We start from the raw sequence: 21,917 nt of genomic DNA, 5'->3' as shown, positions 1-21,917 counted from the left end.
GGAGCTTTGGACCTAGAATTCATTTTTTTTCATAAAATATAAAAGAAAATTCTGAATGAAAGACACAATAACACTAGGGTTCGAACTTGGATAAATAAATTGTAACAACTAATAAGATAAAAAATATAGGCCAAAATATAGATTAAATGGTTTCAAAAAGGATGCAGGAGCCACTATAATTTAAGCTAAGGTTTCAACTAAATGAATATTAAAACCCCACATCGCCATATAGAGTATTTGGCAAATCGATCACAATCTGATAGAGATTATGGTGTATCTAATTGAGTGCTATGTTAGAAAATAAATATAAGATGGTAAAGATAATTAGTTTACTAAATTTATTCATGAAACATTTATAATACTTATATAATGTAAAATTTTAGGCTATACCGAAACACAGGTTGTTGTCCTCGTTACTCGTGTGTTTTGGCCCTGTGGCTTCTCGGTCAGATCAAAACACCGTTTATGGGTTTACTCGCTCTATCCAATAAATAGATTTCTAGCACAAATTTGTCATAAATAAATCAATCTCTAGGAGATTGAACGGTCCACTAACTCAATTATTTTTCTCGAAGATCCCTCGTATTTACTCCACCCCCTTTCTTCTCTCTTTTTCACCAATCCAGGCTTGAGTTTTTGCAGTTAGATGGGTGTAGTAAATACTATAATTACTTTGCAACTTGAATCCAATTAATGAGGGGTAATATGGTTTTTTCTCTATCATAATAATATGTCCTGAACTTACAAGAAATCTGTTTATTCAGCAATTCAAAAAAATCTATTTATTCAAGGACAGAATGAGTCTTTCTCTGAGTATTTCGCTGTGTTCTAATACTTTGCCTTCTTTCTTGTTCGCTGTCACCGTTCTTGCCCCTGTCTCCAGTGGCTCCCGCCACACTTAACAATCAATGTATGTGTAAATCACAAGCTAGTGCCATCGTTTCTGGTTAGTTGGAATGATTTTCCTTGCCAGTTGCTACTAACCGTGAGAGGAAGCACACAGGACGGAGGACTACCAATGGCCTCGTCGGATCAACAAGCTGGTAGCCGCCACGGGACGCCGCTGGTGTTCGACGAGGTACGGTGGGTGGTCCAGATCCGTCACTCTCTCCAGGACGCCGCCTCCGCCGGCGGCGACGACGACGACAACGGCATCTCGGTGTCCGTTTTCAACGTGCCCAAGCAGCTGCGGGTGCACAAGCCCGAGGCCTACACCCCTCAGTTCATCGCGCTCGGCCCCTACCACCACTGGCGTCCCGAGCTGTACGAGATGGAGCGCTACAAGCTCGCCTCGGCGCGCCGCGCGCAGAAGCGGCTCTGCGCGGGGCTCAAGCTCGACGGCCTCGTCCAGCAGTTCGCGCGCCTCGAGCGGAAGATCCACGCCTACTACCACCGGTACCTCGACTTCAACGGCGAGACGCTGGCGTGGATGATGGTCGTCGACGGCGCGTTCCTGCTCGAGTTCTTGCAGATTTACGCCGTCGCCATCGCCGACGACGAGGGAGACGGCGGCAGGGCGCTGAGGAGGGTGTCGTCGAGGATGGCGCACCTCGTTGACTTCACCGGGAGGAAGTCCGCGCACAACCTCATCCTCCGCGACATGCTCATGCTCGAGAACCAGGTCCCGCTCTTCCTGCTCCGCAAGATCCTGGAGCCGCAGCACCCGTCGGTCGACGAGGCCGGCGAGACGCTCGCGCGGATGGTCACCGGGCTCACGAAGGAGCTCTGCCCGTTCAAGATGATGGACAACTTCCCGGCGGTCGACGTCGGCAAGCACGCGCACCTGCTGGAGGTGCTCTACTACGTACTCCTGCCGAAGCCGGCAGAAGACACCACGGAGGAGGCCGACGGCGCCAACGGGACCTTCCGTGACGAGGGCTACGACATCGAGGAGCAGGCCGCGGACGGCGGCGGCGCCGAGGAGCGGAAGCCGGCGGCCGGCTGCGAGTACGTGAAGCAGCTGTTCCTCGCCGTGTGGGGCATCGTGTCGGGGCTTAACACGGCAGGGCCCAGGCGCTACGTGACGAAGCCGATCGAGTTTGCCATCAAGGCGCCATGGAAGATGCTCGCCGTCGTGCCGGGCGTGGGGTCCTTCATGTCAGGCGACGGGAGCAACGATCCCCGCGACACGAGCTCATCTGCCGCTGGGTACCTAACCCGGCCGCCGCTGATCGAGGAGATCATGATCCCCTCGGTGTCCGAGCTGGTCAACGCCGGGGTCAAGTTTCTCCCGACCTCCGGCGACCTGTCCACCATCGCGTTCGACGCCAAGACGGCGACCTTCCAGCTGCCCGTGGTGACCCTGGACTCCAACACGGAGGTGGTGCTTCGGAACCTGGTCGCCTACGAGGCGTCGGCGGCGTCGGGCCCGCTGGTGCTGGCGCGGTACACGGAGCTGATGAACGGCATCATCGACACCGACGAGGACGTGGCGCTGCTGCGGCGGCGCGGGGTGGTGCTGAACCGGATGAAGAGCGACGGCGAGGTCGCCAAGCTGTGGAACGGGATGACGCGGTCTGTGCGGCTCACCAAGGTGGCGTTCATGGACAGGACGATCGAGGAGGTGAACCGCTACTACAACTCGCGGTGGCGCGTGAAGACGAAGCGGTTCATGCGCAAGTACGTGTTCAGCTCGTGGCAGCTGCTCACCTTCCTCGCCGCCATCATGATGCTGCTGCTCACCACGCAGCAGGCCTTCTGCTCCCGTCTACGCCTGCTCGCGCTGGTTCGGCGCCGTCACCGTCACCAAGGCAGAGTGATTCTACTCGCGCGACTTTCTGGATCGGGCTACGCGACATGGCTTGCATGGGGCATGGCAATTCGCTGATGTGCTTTTGATGTGCAAAGTAATTGGTTGTGACGATTTTACATTATTTGCAGCTTTGATGGTTTTTGCAGTGCTAAACAGCACGAGTTAATCGTTTAAGCTTTCATGAAAATAGGTGAGAATGTGAGATAATCATACTCTTATGTATATGTCCATCTGTAATCTACCTTGTTTCTTCTTAAGATGAAGTGTTTTTTTATCTGTTGAACATCACGCCTCCTTAATCTCAGGCAACCAAAATTCATACATCATGCATACAAGGTGCTCTGTTTCGTTTTAGAGCTAGGCGTTTTAGCACTGGTTAATTGGATGGTGTTGAAATGATTAAGATGCCCAAGAGGAGGTGAATTGGACTAATTCTAAATTTTCTTGCAATAATTAAATCCTACGGTTAGCCCAATTAACCCCTTGTGCCTAGAAAAGTATTTTTATTAATCTAACGCACAAAGGACTTGCAACCTATGTTCCAAACTTACTCTAGCATGGCAATTTTATAAATGTAAAAACAAGTATTGAATTGCTCAAAGTAAATGCTCAAAGTAAATAGAGAGAGAGGAACGCGGCGATGTTTTGCCGAGTTATCGGAGAGTCGTCACTCCCCACTAGTCCTCGTTGGAGCACCCACGCAAGGGTGTAGCTCCCCCTTAATCCGCGCAAGGATCAAGTGCTCTCTACGGATTGATTCTTCGACACTCCGTCGCGGTGAATCACACACAACCGCTCACAACTTGAGTTGGGTCACCCACAAGCTCCGCCGGATGATCACCAAGCTCCCAATCACCACCAAGCCGTCTAGGTGATGGCGATCACCAAGAGCAACAAGCACGAACTCTCACTTGACCACACGAAGCCTAATGAGAACGGTGGATGCACACTTTGCTACTCTTGATTCACTAATGAGGCTACTCTCTTGGATTCTCAAATCACAATTACCTCACTAGGACCTTGCTCTTCTTGGCACTCACAAACGTGTTTCTCAGCTGTTGGAATGAGCAAAAGTAACTCCACACACGAGTGTTGCTTCTATTTATAACAAGGGCTGAAAAACGAACCGTTATGTGCCTCTGTGGGGTGACCGGACGCTCCGGTCATGTTGACCGGACGCTCCGGTCAGTATACCCTGAACTCCAGTGTTTACAGTGTGACCGGACGCGTTCGGTCAAGTTTTTCCCTTTCTGGAACCTTACTGGAGTCGACCGAACGCTGGCCCTTAGTGTCCGGTCACTCGACCACTCAGCGTCCGGTCGCGCCAGACGCAATCTCCTTGATCAAATGAACTGACCGGACCCTGCAGCCAGCGTCCGGTCCGACCGGTCAGCATTTGACCCTCCATTCACTTCCAACTCTCGATTATATGTGAATGAAGTTTGCTCCAAAGGATCTTAGGCATATGTAGGAGCTACCTAGCGCTAGTTTAGACAAGTGTGCACCACACCTAACTCACTAGACTCATCTAGGTCAAGCTACCCATCCATACCCCCCTTAATAGTACGGCCAAAGGAAAAACAAAGTCCTAAACTACTCTAAGTGTCTCTCCAACTCTAATCGACACTTAGAACTAGTCATCATTAACCTTATCGTCCATCCTTTGAAAACAGAAACAATTTCCATCGTAGGGGCATGACCACCTTGATTGCCCAATTAATCTTCATTACCATGACCTAACTTAATTGCCTCTGTAAAACACACGTTAGTCATAGTAATCTTGTATTGTCATTAATCACCGAAACCCAGCTTATGCTTTCAATCTCCCCTTTTTGGTGATTGATGACAATACCACCTCGAGTATGTAAAAGAGTTGAGGTTTTTAACATGCTTGGATCATATAAGCTTTTGTCAATAAGAACAAAAAGGTTAGGCGAGCTTATATGAACCAAGCCAGCATGATGTACTCAAAAGATATGAAATAAGCATGAGTATAAGTAATAAAGCTCATTTGCATCGGAGTATAAACGCGGAAGCAAGGCAAATGAGCATAACACAAGTGATATGACATATAAGTAGTTATGAAGTAGAGAGCACACATGTCATATATCACAATCACATAGATATCACTATCACATAGATATAGTTTAATGCATGAAGGTAAACACACGAATGCATAAGTAATAGTGTATCACACAAATAGAACTCCAAATGTATATAATAGACTAATAGCTAACTAGGCTCCCCCTAAAAGTCGCTCCCCCTGAGTCAACATACTCGAACCCCCTCCCCCTTTGGCGTCAAACACCAAAACCTAAGGGTCGGTCGACAATGCTGCAGCGGACGAGCCGGGCGTTGAGGTACGAGGGGCAAGCTGGAACTGGGCGCCATCATCATCTGACCCTGAGCTCTGTACTGACTGACCCTCTGTGGCCGGAAGCGTCGCTGAAGCGGTCTGGGTCTGAGCTGGGGCAGGTGCAGCTTGTGACGCTGCTGGTATGTCTGTCGTAGGATCTGAAGATGCGATAGAAGAAGGAAGCCTCAGAGTAGTCACGGCGACGGGAGCTGCTGTAGAAGGACCTGGGGCATGCATATGTGGCGGTGTAGGCATCCTTGTCAACTCGCTAAAAGATGTTCCAAGACTTCTGGAGACTGACATGTCAGGCACAAATAGCGAGGATGACTAATCCGGTGTGAAGCCTGTCTGAAATGGTGTGAACTACGGGGCTACCACTGGTGAGGATAACCACTAGGACACCTATACTGTGGGAGAAGTAAACTGAGCTGGAGGCTATCCCTGACTCTAAGGCCCACTGGGCTGTACTGCTGGAGTCGTCATAGTGGTAGCATGCTGACCAATCTAGGGCGAAGGCTATGGCTGTGGGGCCCCAATGGCTGTCACTACATGCTGCATGAATCCCAAAAGTTGCTGCTGCATGAGTAACTGCTGCTGGTGCATCTGCTGCTGCTGCTGCTGGAGGATCTGCTGCTGTCGCTGGAACTCATCCTGATGAGCCTGAAACTATGCACAGTTGGCAGCGGTCTCCTGAGCCTGTCTAGCCTGATCCTGCTACATCCGCTCAAGGATAGCAATCAAAGCGGGGTCCGTCTACGGTGTAGGTGGAGCAGAGCTGGAACTGCCGACCTCTGCATCATGTCTGCGTGGAGGCATCTGAGGAATAGGCTGGTAGTCATCGTCTGAGCTATCACTAGGCTCGCTCACCTCCTGCTGTGTCTCAAGCTGCTCCTCCTCAGTAGCTGATATGCCTCTAATGATCTCATCCTGCTGAGCTACAGACTCTGGTATATCTAGACGATGGCGAGGCTGACTGGGTGCTTGTGGCATGCTATGCCTAATCCTCTGTGTCATGTTATAAGCAGGAAACTCAGTGGTGGCACCTCTGTACTCTACAACCATCTCTGGTGACCTAACTGTCACTGCCTTGAGGATAATGAAAGTGATCCAGTGAGCATAGGGTAGCTGCCTGCGACCCTTGAAGCCCTCAGCTATCGTGTCCTCCATCTCAGACAGAAGAAGATCCCAAATATCGAACACTATCTGCTGCATCAGGGCGTTGAGGAGCCATAGCTGGATACGAGTCAAGCCCTCTCTATATCCCATCCTAGGAAGCAGTGTCCTACTCATAATAGCCTCTAGTACTCGAGCAGTCGGAGTAAGGTCACTGGGGTTTCTGTGCGAGCCCTCGCCAAAAGGCTCCTTGAAGCAGTGGCAAACCAAGTCCGTAGGGGGCACATTGCCACCATGAGGACGCCTGGGAGGCTCTGTCTATCCATAATAGACCTCATGTAACTTGACGGGCTACTCCTGTAGCCTCAATATCTCCCTGACCCTCTGACTCATCAGTCGGTAGTCTCTGCCTCTGAATGCAAAGTGAATATATCTATGGTGCGGGTCAATATAGAGAGAAGCATAGAGCTGACGAACCCAAGATGGAATATATAATCCTGTCCATCCAATCAAATCTGTCAACCCTGGCAAATATGCAAGGTAGGGGCGAATATGCTCTCCAGCTGCTGCTGCTATAGCCTCAATGCTGTAGACTCTCTGAGATCTGAAGACTGCTCCACTATTCAGATATGCATTGTAGAAATTTTCCTGGAGCGGTGTGTAGAATCCCTCAGATGCTCTCTCATCCCTCCTCGGAGGAAACCATACATCAAACTCTACAAACCTTAGCTGCTAAACCTGCTTGGCCGTGGTGGCCCTCAAGTCAAGGTAGGTCACTGGAGGCGGACCCTGTGGTCTAGGCAGTGGATGTGATCCCCTCCGCTATGTCGGCGGCCTCGGTGAGACTGGAACACGGGTACGACCAGAGCGGCGTAGCTGTGGCTAGGGTGCTTGCTCGGTCTCCTCGGCCTGCTCATCCTCCTAAGTCTGCTCTATCGGTTCTACTGGTGGGGGCTGCTGCTGTGGCTCCTGCTGTGACTCCCCCTGAGGATGAGGATCCACAATGGGAAGATGTCATCCTGCCATCATGATAGTCCCAGGTGGACTACCATGAAGACGTTTAATACGCTCAAGTCTGCCCTGCGCCTCTGGTGACAGATGATCTACAATAACAACTCCACTACGAGCTCCTCCTCTCTCGGCATGCTCTGCGGCCTCAGCGACTGTAGCTGCTCTGGCTATCTCTGTATTAGGGTACTTGTGCTTCTTTGATGCAACCTTCTTCATCGCCTTGCTTTTAGGACCTGTAGGTAGGCGAGGCGGAGGCCTCCGATCATCATCTCCTAGACCACCACCAACATTCTTGGTGCGAGCCATCTGATCTGACTAGAACCACTACCGCTGACAAGATCAACTGTCCACTAACACTTTCGAGGCTTGGCCTCGATCCGTACTTGTGAGCTTGGCTCTGAGTTAACTGTCAACTGCAACTGACACCTCAACAACACCGACTCGCTGCACGATGGAATAGATAGATATACGAATAAATACGATATTTCTAATAGATGCGAAACCCTAAGAGAGCAAGCAATGTAGGTATGAAATTGAAGCGACTGGCTTGCTACCTGATGAACCGGCGATCCGAAAAGAAGAGAAGCGACTCGCGGGGAACCATCGAATCGACTAGGGTTAGGGTCCCGACTTGACGAAGATCGGCGACGCAATGTGAGTCGACGGCGAGGATTTGTAGTGGATGCATTGGCGTGGAGCTATGGCGCTGCCCTAGGGTTTGGGCAATGCTAGAGCAGGGGCACAGAGGAGGGCGGCGCTGGTGAGAAGCTTGGTGCGGTGAGGCTTGAGCAGCGTGGGACGTGGAGGCTAGGGCACGGCGCGGCGGTGAGCACGAGCGCGGTGGTGCGGGGAGCGTGGCGCAGGCTGAGGCGAGCGGAGCTCGGCTTGAGAGGCGCTGGGAGTCATGGGCGGCACACGGAGCTACGGTGGAGCGCAGAGGGGCTGCAGAGAGCGGGTCACGACGGTGGTGGAAGCAGCGGGGTGACGATTTGGTGCTTGCGGCGTTGATGTCGGTGCGGGCAAGGATGGATTAGGTCAAAACACCGGCAATTAGATTAAATAGGGTGCCCCCCCCAAGTCAAAAAAGGAAATGGAGATAAGAATCCTGATGCTGCATGAAATCTACTGACCGGATGCTCTGGTGGTAGCAACCGGACGCTACCACCCAGCGTCCGGTCGATTCCAGAGAGGTCCAATTCCTCTGGAATCACGACCGGACGCGTCCAGTGGACACCGACCGGACACAGCCAGAGTCCGATCAACTTAGCCTTTGTCTTCTTCACACGACCGGACGCTGAGACGTCTTCTGACCGGACGCTGAAAGACAGAGTCCGGTCACTCCTTCGTAGCGAGTTCACCTCCTGTGAACTGACCGGACGCTGGACTTCAGAGTCCGATGCAGCGTCCGGTCACTCTTTTCCAGCAAATCTTCAATGTTCCTTCGCGCTGCCTGTTCCCAATCAAGTCCCAACTGAATAAGACTCAAATAAACACCAATTGGGACTGATGTGAGTGACCTCTCTCAAACCCTCATATTTTTCAAAATATTTTGTCTTAGGCTATAATTCTTTTTAAGAAAATAGGTAATAAGAGGGCAAATGGAACAAAACGACAAAACAACATCCATGCATATGCAATACTTGTAAGTAAATCTAGTTGCTTGTCAAGTTTGATCCAAGGTTAAGCTTTTTCATACGCTTTTCGGCGGTTATCTTAACCATGTTAGACAAGCCCTATATGCATTTCCAAAAATTAATCATGTTGTATATTACAATGAATGCAAGGGACAACACAAGCTCATCTTTTAGTGAAGTAACTAAAATCAAGTACATTGAGCTCATTCCGCAATCTACAAAATGTAGCCTCATCTAGCGGTTTAGTGAAGATATCCGCTAATTGATCTTCGGTTCTTACACCTTTTAGTGATATATCATTTTTAGCAACATGATCTCTTAGAAAGTGATGGCGGATATCTATGTGCTTGGTGCAAGAGTGTTGAACCGTATTATTTGCAAGTTTTACCACACTTTCATTGTCGCACAAAAGAGGTACCTTTTCTAGAACTACACCATAGTCTAGTAAAGTTTGTTTCATGTATAATATTTGTGTATAACAAGCACCCGCGGCAATGTATTCCGCTTCAACGGTGGACAAAGCCACACTATTTTGTTTCTTGGAGGACCAAGACATAAGTGATCTACCAAGCAAATGGCACCCTCCGGATGTGCTTTTTCTATCAACTTTGCAACCGGCATAATCCGAATCGGAATAGCCAACTAATTCAAATATAGCTCCTTTGGGATACCATAGGCCAATGCTTGGTGTATGCTTAAGATACCTAAGGATTCTTTTTACGGCAATTAAATATATTTCCTTAGGATTAGCTTGAAATCTAGCACACATGCACACACTAAACATGATGTTGGGCCTAGATGCGGTTAAATATAACAAACTACCAATCATGGAACGGTAGAGAGTTTGATCAATCGGATTACCTCCCTCATCTAGGTCGAGATGTCCATTGGTAGGCATTGGTGTCTTGATTGGCTTACATTCATCCATCTTGAATCTCTTGAGAAGATCTTTTGTGTATTTCTCTTGAGAGATGAAGATGCCTTCTTTCATTTGCTTGACTTGAAAACCAAGAAAGAATGTAAGCTCACCAATCATTGACATCTCGAACTCCTTTGACATCAATTCACCAAATTCTTTGCATGAGTCTTCATTTGATGATCCAAAGATGATATCATCAACATATACTTGACAAATGAAGATATGTCCATCAAGCTTCTTGGTGAATAGTGTAGTGTCAACCTTCCCAATGGTGAAGCCCTTCTCAATGAGGAAGTCCCGAAGGCGCTCATACCAAGCTCTTGGGGCTTGCTTAAGCCCATATAGTGCCTTGGACAACATATAAACATGATTAGGATATCTAGGGTCTTCAAACCCGAGAGATTGATCAACATAGACTAGTTCATTAATAAAGCCATTTTAAAATGCACTTTTCACATCCATTTGATATAGTTTCATTTCATGATGTGATGCATATGCAAGTAGGATACGGATGGCTTCTAATCTTGCAACCGGTGCAAAGGTCTCTCCAAAATCCAAACCTTCAACTTGGGAGAACCCCTTTGCAACTAGTCTTGCCTTGTTCCTCACAACAACACCTTGATCATCTTGCTTGTTGTGGAACACCCACTTTGTTCCAATGACTCTTGCACCTTTTGGTCGCTCTTCAAGAGTCCAAACTTCATTGCGAGTGAAGTTGTTCAACTCTTCATGCATGTCATTGATCCAATCCAGATCTTTAAGAGCTTCTTCTACCTTGGTAGGCTCATAGCAAGAGACAAAAGAGTGATGAGAAATAAATGAAGCAAGTTTTTTAGATCGAGTCATTACACCATTTGATGGACTCCCTATGATGAGATCTTGTGGATGATCTTGTAGGAGAGGTGTATTTCTTCTATTGACCACTTGAGGAGGAGGTTGTGGAGCATCAACATCTTGTGCTTGTACCACCATTTGCTCATGGGAGACATGAGTATCTTCATTTTCTACTCTCCCATCTTTTTCACCATCTTGTGGCACACTTGATGAAGAAGGTTGATCAATGACTTGTACATCATCTTCATCATCTTTTGGCTTGATGTCTTCCACTGGAATATTCTTCATAGCCTCCCTCAATGGTTCATCACCTACATCATCAAGATTCTCATGTGCTCCTTGGGAGCAGTTAGATTCATCAAATTCCACATCATATGTTTCTTCAACCAAGCCGGTGGCATGATTAAATACTCTATATGCTTTGGACTTTGATGAGTAACCAACAAGAAAACCAATATCACAACGTCTTTGGAACTTCCCTAGGTGTTGTATCTTTTTGTAGATGTAGCATTTGCAACCAAACACCCTAAAGAAGGAGACGTCCGACTTCTTTCCATTGAGCAACTCATAAGGTGTCTTGCCAAAGAACTTTTGAAGGAATAGGTGATTGGATGCATAGCATGCGGTGTTGATTGCTTCCGCCCATAGAGCTTCAGGGGTGTTGTACTTATCAAGCATTGTTCTTGCAAGAGTGATTAATGTCCGGTTCTTCCTCTCAACTACACCATTTTGTTGAGGAGTATAAGTTGCGGAGACTTCATGTTTGATTCCAACTTCATCACAATAGGCTTCAATGTTTGTGTTGTCAAATTCTTTCCCATTGTCACTTCTAATCTTTTTTAGATTCACTTCAAATTCATTTTGAGCTCTCTTGGCAAACTTCTTGAAGCAAGATGCAACTTCAGATTTGTCATGAAGAAAGAATACCCATGTATACCTTGAATAGTCGTCAACAAGCACAAGACAATAAAGATTTCCTCTCAAACTCTTGTATGTTGTTGGTCCAAATAAATCCATGTGAAGGAGTTCTAGCACTCTTGTGGTTGATATGAAAGCTTTGGTTGGATGAGTATTTGCAACTTGCTTGCCGGCTTGACATGCACTACAAAGCTTGTCCTTCTCAAATTTCACATCCTTCAACCCTCTCACCAAATCATTCTTCATAAGCTTCTTGAGTGAGCTCATCCCAACATGAGCAAGTCTTCTATGCCATAGCCACCCAAGTGTTGTTTTGGTGAATAGGCAAGTCTTCAAATTTGCATCTTCGGAGGTGAAGTCCACTAGATATATGTTGTTGTATCTAAATCCATTGAATATCACTTGATTATCATCTACCTTGGATACAACAACCTCCTTCTCGGTGAACAAGCATTGGAAGCCAAGATCACACAATTGTCCAACGGATAGCAAGTTGAAGCTCAATGAAGCAACATAAAGCACATTGGAGATGAAATGATCATTTGATATTGCCACTTTGCCCAATCCTTTAACCTTGCCCTTTGAGTTATCTCCAAATGTTATTCTCTCTTGTCCATCTACCTCTTCATCTAGTGAGGTGAACATACGAGGATCACCGGTCATATGTTGAGTGCAACCACTATCAATAACCCAATGACTTCCACCGGTCTTGTAGTTCACCTACACACAAGAGATTCAAGCTTTAGGAACCCAAACTTGTTGAGGGCCTTTCACCTTCTCAACAAGTGACTTAGCCACCTAAATCGTCTTAGGCCTATTCTTGTTAGGGGGTCCTAAGAACAAGACTTTCATCTTTCCACTAGAATCCTTTCTAAGCATGTAGTGAGCATTGAAGGCAAAGGGTCTAGCATGCTTGGGCAAGGGTTGTGGCGGTGGAGTTTGGCACTCATGGGCAATGTGGCCTTCTTGTCCACACTCAAAACATCTCTTTGGCTTTGATTGTTGTTGTTGAACTTGAGCCTTCTTCTTCTCTACACTCGCCACATATCCAATGCCACTTCTATCCATCTTCATGACGGTGTTCATGAGTAGCTCACTTTGAAGATGCTTGCCTCTTGCAAACTTGCTCAATCCCATCTTGAGATGTTCTTTCTCCATCTTGAGCTTCTTGTTCTTTTCCTTAAGAACATCATTGTTCTTCTCTTCCTTGAGCTTCTTGTTCTCTTCTTTGAGCTTCTCATTCTCAAGGATCAACTCTTCATCATGATCAAGAGTTTCTAGCACAATGGTGTTGTGGCTTTTCATCTCTTCAAGATCTTTTATGAGCTTTTCATTTGCATTCTTGAGTTTGACATATTCATCATAGTCATTGCACTCAACCACTTTCTTGCCTTTGCCACTAGATCCTTGCTCAATGCTCTCATCAATTAAATCATCACATGATGTAGCTATATCAATCTTAACAACATGGTTAGTAGCATCATGTGGCTCATTTGGTAAAAATTCTTGAGCAATAACAAGAGTATCATAATTGATCTTTAGAGTTGTATATTCATCTTTTAGCTTGTTGTGGCTAGTGATGAGCTCATTGTGCACCCACTCAAGTTTATCATGTTTATCTTTAAGCTCTTCTTAGAAGATTTGAGCTCCTTGAGTTTGGATGATATAGCATCATTTGTTTCTTTAAGCTCAACATTAGCCTTTTCTAATGTATCGCATTTTGCTAAGAGTGAATCATTTTTAGCATCAAGCTTTTCATTTTTAGCTCTACTCTTTCTAATGATCTTAGTGTATTGTCTTAGTATTTTGACAAGATCATCATATGAAGGTGAATCATCATCATCGCTATCGCTATCATCATCACTAGCTTGCTCATCATCACTACTATCATCATTATTAGTTATCTTGCATTCACCCTTGGCCATAAGGCATAGGTGTGTAGAGGATGATGGCGATGGTGGCGGTGAAGATGAAAGATCAATAGCAATGGCGGCCACCTTCTCATTTTCACTATCATCATCGGATGATCCACTAGATGAATCAATGTCCATGAGCCAATCACCGACGATGTAGGCCGCCTTTCCACTCTTTGTCTTCTTGTGGAAGTCTCTCTTTTTTACCATCTCTCTTCTTTTATGGCTTGTTCTTCTTCTTGTCATCTTCATCTTCGTTACTTGAGTCATCTTTCTTGCCCTTGTTCTTGTTCTTGAACTTGTCTTTCTTGGGCTTGGTGCATTGATGTGCTAGATGACCAAGTTCACCACAATTGAAGCAATCCATTTTGGAGATTGGCTTTCTTCTAGAGCTTGTGAAGAACTTCTTCTTCTTGCCGTCGAACTTGATGCCACTATTGTTTAGCTTCTTTAGCATTTTGGTGGCTTTCTTCACCATGAGAGCAAGATCTTCATCTTCATCTTCTTCATCACTTGAGCTCTCATACTCAAGTCTTGCTTTGCCCTTATCTTGGCTAGCTTTGAATGCTAAGTCCTTCTCTTTCTTCTTGGTAGAGGATGAGCCATCTTGTGGCGTGATGTGCATGTACATCTCATGAGCATTGATCTTTCCCAAGATTTGTGTCAGTGTAGTGGTGGAAAGATCACCTTGGTGTAGCACGGTCACAATATGCCCATATTTGTCAATGGGGAGGACACTCAAGATCTTTCTCACAACGTCGGATGGTGACATTTGAGTAAGTCCATGCCCATTGACTTCCTCTACAAGAACATTCAAACGTGAATACATCTCATTGGCACATTCTTTGGGAAGCATCTCAAATGAATTTAGCTTTTTAATTACAAGATGATAGCGTTCCTCATGCTCACTCTTGGTTCCATCATGGAGCGCACAAACGTTCGACCATAGTGCATTGGCGTCTTTGTGGTTCCTTACGTGGTTGAACACATCTTTGCAAAGGCCTCTAAAGATGGTATTTCAAGCCTTTGCATTCCACTTTTCATAATTAACCTCATCGCCTTGTAAGTGTGTAGCATCCCGAGGTTTTGAGAAGCCTTGTGAGGCGGCTCTAAGTATACCAACGTCTAGAGCTTCTAAGTACGCCTCCATGCGGATTTTCCAATATGGAAAGTCATCTCCCTCAAAGATAGGAGGAGGTCCATCCCCGTGAGACATCTTGCTCTAAGCGATTAAGCTTAAAAACATGAGCACAAGGCTCTGATACCAATTGAAAGGATCAAGATGCCCAAGAGGGGGGGGGTGAATTGGGCTAATTCTAAATTTTCTTGCAATAATTAAATCCTACGGTTAGCCCAATTAACCCCTTGTACCTAGAAAAGTGTTTCTATTAATCTAACGCACAAAGGACTTGCAACCTATGTTCCAAACTTACTCTAGCATGACAATTTTATGAATGTAAAAACAAGTATTGAATTGCTCAAAGTAAATGCTCAAAGTAAATGCTCAAAGTAAATAGAGAGAGGAACGCGGCGATGTTTTGCCGAGGTATCAGAGAGTCACCACTCCCCACTAGTCCTCGTTGGAGCACCCGCGCAAGGGTGTAGCTCCCCCTTGATCCGCGCAAGGATCAAGTGCTCTCTACAGGTTGATTCTTCGACACTCCGTCATGGTGAATCACCCACAACCGCTCACAACTTGAGTTGGGTCACCCACAAGCTCCGCCGGGTGATCACCAAGCTCCCAATCACCACCAAGCCATCTAGGTGATGGCGATCACCAAGAGTAACAAGCACAAACTCTCACTTGACCACGCGAAGCCTAATGAGAATGGTGGATGCACACTTTGCTACTCTTAATTCACTAATGAGGCTACTCTCTTGGATTCTCAAATCATAATCACCTCACTAGGACCTTGCTCTTCTTGGCACTCACAAACGTGTTTCTCAGCTGTTGGAATGAGCAAAAGTAACTCCACACACGAGTGGAGCTTCTATTTATAACAAGGGCTGAAAAACGAACCGTTATGTGCCTCTGCGGGGTGACTGGACGCTCCGGTCATGTTGACCGGACGCTCCGGTCAGTATACCCCGAATTCCAGTGTTTACAGTGTGACCGGACGCATCCGGTCAAGTTTTTTCCTTTGTGGAACCTTTCTGGAGTCAACCGGATGCTGGCCCTCAGTGTCCGGTCACTCGACCACTCAACGTCCGGTCGCGCTAGACGCAATCTCCTTGATCAAATGAACTGACCGGACCCGGTCCAACTGGAGCCAGTGTCCGGTCCAACTGGAGCCAGTGTCCGGTCCGACCGGAGCCAGCGTCTGGTCAGCATTTGACCCTCCATTCACTTCTAACTCTCGATCATATGTGAATGAAGTTTGCTCCAAAGGATCTTAGGCATATGTAGGAGCTACCTAGCGCTAGTTTAGACAAGTGTGCACCACACCTAACTCACTAGACTCATCTAGGTCAAGCTACCCGTCTATACCCCCCTTAATAGTATGGCCAAAGGAAAAACAAAGTCCTAAACTACTCTAAGTGTCTCTCCAACTCCAATCGACACTTAGAACTAGTCATCCTTAACCTTGTCGTCCATCCTTTGAAAACCGAAATGATTTCCATCGTAGGGGCATGACCACCTTGATTGCCCAATTAATCTCCATTACCATGACCTAACTTAATTGCCTCTGCAAAACACACGTTAGTCATAGTAATCTTGTATTGTCATTAATCACCGAAACCCAACTAGGGGCCTAGATGCTTTCAGGTGTCATTACGACTATCGCAAATTTGAGAACTACCATTACTATTCGTGATATTAGAAACATGTTATTGCAATTTCCTAAGTACTTGAAATTTGCCGGTTTATACACTTGATGGCCCCTAGGGCCCATCTGTAGGCGTTAGTATTTCCATATGAACTAAATTGCCCCTGTTCTCCATGGTCATCCCATTCCTCCACAATCTATCTTCTCCTCCCTCTGCCACCATGCAAAAACGCACGTTGCCTGCCTCCCCCTCTTGCTGCCACTATGCTCAAGCTTGCTACCTCCACGACCACACATGTCACACCCTGTGCTCGTCCGAACCGCCCGGTGGAGGCACATGCTCGTGGAGCTCTCTTCCATTCCCAAGCAAGGACAAGATGAGATAAGGAGTAGCGTCAAAGGATTTAGAGGGGCAGCGTGTGGTCTGCTAGCACTGGGGCGAGGGTGTGGCGCCACGGGTGCCAACGCATGGAGGATGGCGGAGCACGGCCACCAGCATAGGAGGAGAGTAGGGCCTATGAGGGCGTAGCTAGCGTTGGATCCGACGAGAGCGTCGAAGCCAGCTCTAGAAGAGGAAGGTGGAGCTCGCCCGCCAATGTTTGAGGGGTGGAACGAAGCTTTGGAGGGGATGAGATGGAGCGTAACCACTAGCATGAGTGGGGCGGGGCCGAGACGCGGCTCAGGAGGAGCGCATGTGGCGCACGAGCACTGGCCCAACATGGGGAGGAGGAGGCACAGTGTGTGGGCCCCGATGCAGCGAGGAGGAGGGGCTGTCAGCGTGGCATGAGCTCTAGGGTGGCGATGTGGCTAAGTCCTCATAGGATAGAGGCAATAGTGTTGCCAAGTCCAGGGTGCAAGGGCAGCGGTGTGGCTGAGTCCACGAGGGGCAAGAGGTAGCAGCACCAACGACCACGGGTGTGGAGGGTAGGGGACAACCGCCTAGGGCACGACGGCCTCCATGGCCCAAATCTTGAGAGAGAGAGAGAGAAGAGAGATTGTGCGGTGAGGATAAGTGTAATAGTGGGCCCATGGCAGTGTCACGTGGAACCTGTGCGTCAGTGAATGGAGGAAGGAGGGAGTAGAGGGGTATTTTTGTCTATGCGAAAATACGGTAGTCAAATCGAGTTAACATGAATCCCAAATGTATAGGTTGTCATATCTCAAGGTGCCGTTTGGATATTGGCATATAGGGGATGGGACAGGGAAAGGGAAATGAATGAATGGCTATGATTAAATGAGGTGTAAATAACGGACGGCTAGGATACAATATTTATCTCATTATCCCTATCTCTATCCCAATCTCCATCTCCATCTCCATCTCCATCTCCATCCAAACAATCCATAAGTAGATGAAGAATTATAATAACATGCTTTGAAATATGCGAATAGTAATGGCAGTTCTCCAATTCACAATAGTTGGGAGAGAGGGAGGTAGCCGAGATGTCTTAGGATGGACGACCCTGTAAGATGGTGTGGCATATAGCATTGGTGGAGATAGGAGAGGGTACAATATATCTAACTAGAAAAATAAAAAAAAGACTTGTATCATATTTGTCTAACTAGAAAAACTAAAATAATTTACATCATACACTATGTCATCTAACTGAAAAACAAACCTGAAATTCATACATCAAACGCTATGCTAGAAAACCCAAAATAATTTATAAAGTTGGGATGGAGAGAGCACGCACGTGATTTGTAGGAGTCTAATGTTTAAAACATAGGGCTTAATTATTCCCATGTAAGTCTTTTGGTAATCAAAGTGACTTAGACATGAGAAAAATTTTAGATACCACGTGCGATTAAATATATGGTGCAGAAACTCGCGCGAAGCATGCTGTCAGTTCCTAACGCCGTCAACTTGTATTTCCTAAAAGAGACAAATAAATCAATCTAATAATACGAAAACGAATTACATTAGTCTAGTCCAATAGGATAAGGTTTGCTTGCAAGGATCGATCTGACATTAACAATTCAAGTTGTTTCGCTAGCTAGCGGCTCATCATGACATGGACGTTCTAGTCTCTTTTTTTTTTCCAAACATGAAGAACTGTGCGCCAATATATAAAATGGCAATGCTAGCCAATTATAGAAAATGACAATGCTAATCTATCGGAATCACTAGTGCCCGCCGCCCGATCGTCCGGACGCCCGCGCCGCCTGCCCAACCTTTAAAAAAAGCCTATTTCGCTTACTCCGCATGCAACTCTGCGGCTACACGTCTTGCATGCGACTGCAAACCCGCCCCTGCATGCTAGTGCGCCTACGCTTGCAGTTGTGCGCCTCGTGCTTACTTATGCCCATCTCATGCCTGCTGATGCCCGTCTTGTGCTTGCTGATATGCATGCAGGTGGGGACTGCTACGCACGTGGAGACTGTATTTGCATGCGCCCGCTTCCTACGCCTGCTAATGTTGCAACATGAAAGCACTTCTGCAACATACATCTGAAACACGTGAAACATTTACAAACATACGTTTGCAACACGTTTACAACATATGTGTATATCAACTACAACATCCAGATAAACACATTTGCAACATACGTCTGAAATAGATGAAACATTTTGAATAAACGCTTGCAACATGTCTAAAACATATGCAATATTGCAACATATGCGACATCCAGATAAAACACTTGCAGCATAGATCTGAAACAGGTGAAATATTTGGAACATACACTTGCAACATACATGTATAACAACTAAAAACATATGCAATATCCAGATAAAACACTTGCAATATACGTTTGAAACAGCTGAAACACTTGAAACATACACCTGCAACATAGTACCTATATGAGAGACCCATTTTGGATGGCAGCAGATGTACAACCCAAATATGATTTGTAGAAAGAGTTCTCATTTGAGTCTTTTTGTTGGAGAAGATAAAAAATAGATATTGAATCTCTTGTCTATGTAGCGCTAACTAAATGTTGATGTCGTGCAAGTAGGGATAGATCAAAATGGGTATTGAACCTTTTGTCTATGTAGCGCTAACCAGGACATGTAGTCTTTGTATTATAAGATTCAGGAACGATCAAACAAAAGCGGCATCGACATCAGCTAGTGCTCATGCTGTTCTTGTCAACTGCAAATTTCAGAAAGAAAATATATTTGTTAGCAGCCAGCGCGATTACACACATGTTTCAAGCACGGAGCAAAGAGCCTGTGGTGACTAAGGCTCCAAGCAATTTGGTTCAGTGCGTCTGCACTCTGCACAGGGCAGCATGACTGCACGAGCACTCGCGTGGCGACCTCGGACCCATTCCAGTCCCCGCTGCCCTTCACGCGCGAGGAGGCTGTACGGTGCCGCACAAGGAGCGACGACGTGGCTGAGCGATGGCCGCGATCGAGTTTGCAAAGAGGCGCCGGGGACGCCGCCGCCGCGATCGAGTTTGCACTGCGTGGATTGGGGCCGGGCGGCTTGCCCGCTCCGTACCTCCGTCGGCACCGCCGCCGCACCTGCCGCTTGCGTCGTCGCGCGCGCGCTCTTTGGGAGTTCGAGTCGAGTCAGGAATCAATAGGGGACCGAGAATAATTGTAGGCAGGCATCAACGGTGGGCCGATAGAATGGGCCGGTTGCTGAGACGGACGAGCTGCGCCTGAGCCCATAATTCCATATTCGGGTAGTCGGGCTCCCCCCTCAACCCGTCGACCATTTGACTCCACGAGTACGCCATGGCACCGCCGCCGTCGCCTGACCTGGACGACGACGCCATCGCCGAGATCCTGCTCCGCCTCCCGAGTGGCTCTTCCGCGCCGCCCTCGTCTGCAAGCCATGGCTCCGCACACTCTCCGACCCTGCCTTCCTCCGCAGGTACCGCGACTTCCACGGAGCCCCTCCTCTCGTCTCCTCGATCGGCCTCGTCAACAAGGACCTCAACGACGCAGGCCGGGCTCGCCGCTTCGTCCCCACAACAGAAGTGCCCGCCTTCCCCATTCCGGAGTCCGACCGCAACCCTCTGCGTGGCCCCCTCGACTGCCGCCACGGCCGTATCCTCGTCTCCTTGTTTGGACACCATAGCACGTCAGTGACCCCGTCATGGGCGACCGCCATCATGTATTCATGTGCCCGACCCGGAAATCTGAATCTGGTGGACGCCCCATTGTTCGGCCGCGGTGTTCTGCGCTGCCGCTGGCTGCGATCACGTCAACTACCACGGTAGCCCCTTCGGTTTTGGTCCTCATGTTCACCAACTACATGAGTCCTACTCCTACCATGGGCGGCCATGTAGTCATCGGAGATACGTAGGCACGTGGAGGGCGTCACGCAGTCACGCTCGAGAATGTTCCTGATTTACGGCCGTGGTCCCCTCATTGGAGACAAAATCTACTTCGCACTTCGGAGGCTGCTACAATTGTGAAGTATGACTGGACCAACAATTTCTTATCTGTAGTTAAGCCCTAGCCACCAGCACTGCACGGCGGCTTCGCGCTCATCGTGATGGAGGATCGTTCGCTGGGCCTTGCTGGCATTGAGGATTACAGACTTCATCTATGGTCGAGAAGGATGAGTTCAGAGGGAACTGCAAAATGGGTACAATGCATAGTCATTAATCTGGAGAAAAAAATGCCCATAGACAACCCCAGTGACTTTGAAGAGGGTGTGGGTGTCATTTTCTTCAGCATAGGTGTTGGATTGTTCATGATGGAGCTAAAGTCAGGGCGAGTGAGAAAGGTTGACAAGCCCGGGGACTTCTCCAGCGTCCTACCCTACATGAGCTTCTACACTCCTGGTATTGTACTAACCCTTGCTTATCTTTTGCCCTTCCTTGTCTTTGAAGCTTCAATATGTTTTGCTTAGTTGGTTTTGGCTTGTGAATGAACTACTAAGCAGCGCAAACCGAATATATGGCACTGGAAAGCCAAACCAAATTTTTACCATGTCGTTGTCTTGGTGGCATTGATAAATATGCATACAAATCCGTTGATCTTGTACTTTCATGCTACCTTGTTTCAGATTTTTTTTAATAGAAATTTGACTAATTTCTTGCACATCTTGAAGCATTTATCTGGAGCTTGCTGTAGTTAAATCTTTGGAATTATTACTAGCACATAGCTCATTGAAGTGCAAGTGAAGTCAGATTTTGGTTACGAATATTGTGCATGTTTTTTTTAATCTTTTGTTAGGAGGACCCGCTGATCTCTGATGTGCCACATGGAAGCAAGTCATTGCAGAATGGACGATATTGATCCATCATCTTTGAGTTTGCTGCTGTTAACAACCAAAACTGCTACTGTCAAGTTTTCTTTCTTTTTCTGTTGAGCAGTCTAAGTAGTTTGAATGGTGCAAAAGACATTATGATCTGCAGTGGTTGTAGATGATCCATCATCCTGAGTCTGCTGCTGTTGAGCAGTTTTGGTTAATGTTCAGGCATATTTGATTTGTTGTTTGGTTAATGCGCAATTCAGCTACATGGAACTAAAACCTTTTGTACTGCATGCCACAATTCTTAGTTGAAAATCAACTTCAGATGTTTGTACATTCATTTTGAGCTCAAGTTAGTGTGGATGAGGAAGGTAGACTAGCCTGGGGTATATACTACAGCGTATATAACCCCTTACATCTACATGAGATTCTACATTCTTTGTACGAATTTTGGCTCAAGTTAGTGTGGATGAGGAAGCTAGATTAATATTAATAATGTATATAAGTATATGGTGACATGAAGGTGGGTCTCAATATAGAATAAAAGAAT

At 47.1% G+C, this 21,917-nt stretch overlaps 2 pseudogenes; both read left to right on the top strand.

Annotated features, from left to right (window-relative positions):
- The first annotated feature begins 884 nt into the window (after positions 1-884).
- LOC136522147 (putative UPF0481 protein At3g02645) lies at positions 885-3,019 on the top strand (annotated as a pseudogene).
- Positions 3,020-19,896: 16,877 nt separating this feature from the next.
- LOC136523577 (uncharacterized) lies at positions 19,897-21,374 on the top strand (annotated as a pseudogene).
- The last annotated feature ends 543 nt before the right edge of the window (positions 21,375-21,917 follow it).

Source organism: Miscanthus floridulus, chromosome 18 (genome assembly GCF_019320115.1).
Source record: "Miscanthus floridulus cultivar M001 chromosome 18, ASM1932011v1, whole genome shotgun sequence".
Classification (NCBI taxonomy): Eukaryota; Viridiplantae; Streptophyta; class Magnoliopsida; order Poales; family Poaceae; genus Miscanthus; species Miscanthus floridulus.
This window is presented reverse-complemented; position numbering and strand designations above follow the sequence as displayed.